The 3,796-nt window shown below is 43.2% G+C and overlaps 1 non-coding gene across 1 annotated transcript; it reads left to right on the forward strand.

Annotated features, from left to right (window-relative positions):
- Positions 1 to 3,040: 3,040 nt before the first annotated feature.
- On the forward strand, positions 3,041 to 3,147 carry LOC112739120 (small nucleolar RNA R71). Its single transcript, XR_003170060.1, has one exon. It is a non-coding gene; the product is annotated as a small nucleolar RNA R71 (small nucleolar RNA).
- Positions 3,148 to 3,796: the final 649 nt, after the last annotated feature.

Genomic DNA, 3,796 nt, shown 5'->3' on the forward strand with positions numbered 1-3,796 from the left:
GTCCTAACACTGCCCCAATTGCGAAATCAGATGCATCGCACATCAGTTCAAATGGTAGGTTCCAGTCAGGTGAGGAAATGATAGGGGCAGATGACAACCTCTTTTTCAAGTTTTCAAATGCCAGCATGCACTTTTCATCAAAGATAAATGGTGTATCAGATACAAGGAGATTGCTTAAGGGCTTGGCTATCTTTGAAAAATCTTTAATAAACCTTCTGTAAAAGCCAGCATGCCCTAGAAAACTCCTAATTGCCTTGACATCACTTGGTGGAGGTAATTTTTCAATGAGTTCCACCTTGGCTCTGTCCACTTCAATGCCTTGGTTAAAAACCTTATGACCAAGAACTATTCCTCCTGTCACCATAAAGTGACATTTCTCCCAGTTCAAGACCAAATTAGTTTCTTGACATCTTTTTAATACCAGGGCCAGGTGATCTAGGCAATTAGGAAAAGAGTCTTCGAATACTGAGAAGTCATCCATAAAAACTTCGATGAATTTTTCTATCATATCTGAAAAAATGGAAAGCATGCAGCGTTGGAAAGTTGCAGGTGCATTGCATAGCCCAAATGGCATGCGCCTGTAGGCAAACACTCCATATGGGCAGGTGAAGGAGGTTTTCTCTTGGTCTCTTAGATCAACCACTATTTGGTTATATCCTGAATAACCATCGAGAAAACAGTAGTATGCATGTCCTGCAAGTCTTTCCAGCATCTGATCCATGAAAAGAAGGGGAAAATGATCTTTTCGTGTAGCTTCGTTGAGTTTTCTGTAGTCTATGCACATCCGCCATCCTGTGACAGTCCTTGTAGGGATTAGTTCATTCTTCTCATTGGGGACTACAGTGATTCCTCCTTTTTTTGGAACAACTTGCACAGGGCTGACCCATGGGCTGTCTGAGATCGGATAGATCACTCCTCCTTGCCACAACTTCATGACTTCTTTCTGTACCACTTCCTTCATGACTGGATTTAGCCTCCTTTGGGGTTGAATGGATGGTTTGGCATCATCTTTCAACAGTATTTTATGCATACATATGGCCGAACTGATTCCCTTCAAGTCAGCAAGGGTCCATCCTATGGCATCTTTGTGCCGTTGCAATACTTCAAGTAGCTCTTCCTCTTGTTCTTGGCTGAGGGATGAGTTTATGATCACTGGATAACTTTCATTTTCTCCTAGATATGCATACTTGAGAGTGGGTGACAGTGCCTTTAGTTCAAGTTTGGGTGCTTCTTTTTTCCCATTCTTCTCCTGTATTGTGCCCTGAACTTGAACCTCAGCTGTTGCAGCTTCTTCGCTTGATGCTGATTCCTCCTCTTCTATTAATCCCTCAAGTTTTTCTTCTTCAAAAGTCTCTTGTAATAGATCTTCCAGTGAGTCTAACCTCATACATTCTCCCGATGGTTCCTGTGGATAGTTCATGGCCTTGAACATATTGATCATCATTGTTTCATTGTGTAGTCTAAGGGTCAGTTCACCCTTTTGGACATCGATGACAGCTCCGGCAGTAGCTAAGAATGGTCTGCCCAAGATGATAGAAGCCTTAGCTCCTTCCTTCATGTCCAACACTACAAAGTCTGCTGGAAAGATAAAGTCTCATACCTTCACTAGCAAGTCTTCTACTATGCCGTGAGGAAACTTGAATGATCGGTCTGCCAGTTGTAAGGCCATTTTTGTTGGTTTGGCCTCCTCAATCTTCATTTTTCTCATCATAGCTATAGACATCAGATTTATGCTGGCTCCTAGGTCACATAGAGCCTTTTCTACTGTTATTTCTCCTATAATACAAGGAATCTGGAAGCTTCCAGGATCCTTCATTTTTTGGGGCAATTTATGCTGAATGATGGCACTACATTCTTTAGTCAGTATCACAGTATCGTTGTTCTTCCAGCTTCTCTTCTTGGTCATCAACTCCTTCAAAAACTTGGCATAGAGCGGCATTTGCTCTATTGCTTCAGCAAAGGGTATGTTAATCTGTAGTTTCTTGAAGATTTCTAAAAATCTGGAGAACTGGCTGTCATCCCCCTTCTTCTTCAGTTGTTGAGGATATGGGACTTTCGGAACATATGGCTTCAGCTCTCCTTCCTTTTGATGTGAGTTGGAGGTGGGGGCTTGAACTTCATTTTGTTCCTCCTTCTTTCCAGTTGAATCTTTCTCTTGTGATTGCTTGGAAGTCTCCTTCAGTTCCTTTCCACTTCTGAGGGTGATGGCTTGACACTCCTCCCTTGGCCTTGACTCAATGTTGCTGCAAAGGTCATGGCCAGGAGCTTGCTGGAATAGGTAGCCAAATTGTATCTCAAGTTTCTTGATGGCAGCATCTTGATTTTGCAGGTTAGATCGCACTTTCTCTCGGAACATCTTACTATCTTGAATCTCCTTGCATAAGCCTTCAAGTATAGTCTCAATCCTTGATAGTCTTTCTTCCGATGATGGAGAATTGATATTGGAAGGATGAGAAGGGCCATTTTGACTTTGGTATGGATGTTGAGAAGTGTTGTTGGGTGGGTGTTGGTATGACCTCTGTGTGGAGTGTTGGTGAGTTGCATTGTTGTTGGGGTTGTGGCATCTCTGATCTTGGCCTTGGTCTTGTTGATTTCTCCATCCAAAGTTTGGGTGGTTCCTCCAACCAGGATTATACGTTTTGGAGTATGGGTCATGATTCTGCCTAGTGAATTCCCAATGTAGTTGGCTTGTTCCTGATCACCCTCTGCTTCTTCATTCACTCCTTCTTGGGTTGCTGCTGAAGTGGTGATTGCTGCTACTTGATTCCTCTCCATATTCTTGGTGAGGTCAGCTAATGGCTTGGTAATCATCTTGTTTTGAGCTAGCAGTGCATCCACATTGTTCAGCTCCATCACTCCTCTAGTGTTGCCTCTTTCAGAAGCATAGAAGTAGTCATTCTCTGCTACAGTCTCAATGACATCTATGGCTTCTTCAATGGTCTTCTTCTTGTTCAGATATCCCCCGGATGAGTGGTCTACTGCCTTTTTTGATTCATACGAAAGGTCTTCATAGAAAATGTGCAACTGCACCCATTCATTGAACATATCTGGCGGGCATCTTCTTGTCAAGTCTTTAAACCTTTCCCATGCTTCATATAGAGTCTCACCATCCTGCTGCCTGAATGTTTGTACCTCAGCTCTCAACCTGGTGATCCGTTGAGGAGGATAGAATCTTGCCAAGAACTTGTTCACCACATCTTCCCAGGTTGCTAAACTCTCCTTTGGAAAGGATTCCAGCCATTTAGATGCTTTGTCCTTGAGCGAGAAGGGAAACAGAAGTATTCTATAGGTGTCAGGATGAACACCATTAGACTTCACAGTATCGCATATCCTCAGGAAGGTGGTTAGATGTTGATTGGGGTCTTCTTGGACACTTCATCTGAATGAACAATTGTTCTGAACAAGGGTGATGAGCTGTGGCTTTAGTTCAAAGTTGTTGGCATGTATGGTTGGCCTTTGGATGCTACTTCCATAGTTTCCTGGGTTCGGGTTGATGTAAAAACCCAGAACTCTTCTCTCTTGTCCAGCCTGATGCGCTGGACCTTCTCTGCCATGGTTGTAAGCCTCTTCTTCATGATGGTTCTCCATATTCTCATCCATATCTGGTTCAAAGTACTCTTCCTCTTCCTCAGCACCAACTACTCTCTTTCCTCTTGCTTCCCTCTTTAATCTAAGGAAGGTCCTCTCAGGTTCAGAATCAAAGGAAGTTGAAGCCCCGCTTCTTCTACCTGTCATACAACCAACAAGGCACAAGCAAGAAGGATAGGTGCAGACAGTAATTTCTACAGAAATGCTG

The sequence above is a fragment of the Arachis hypogaea genome, chromosome 13, assembly GCF_003086295.3.
Source record: "Arachis hypogaea cultivar Tifrunner chromosome 13, arahy.Tifrunner.gnm2.J5K5, whole genome shotgun sequence".
In the NCBI taxonomy this organism is placed as follows: Eukaryota; Viridiplantae; Streptophyta; class Magnoliopsida; order Fabales; family Fabaceae; genus Arachis; species Arachis hypogaea.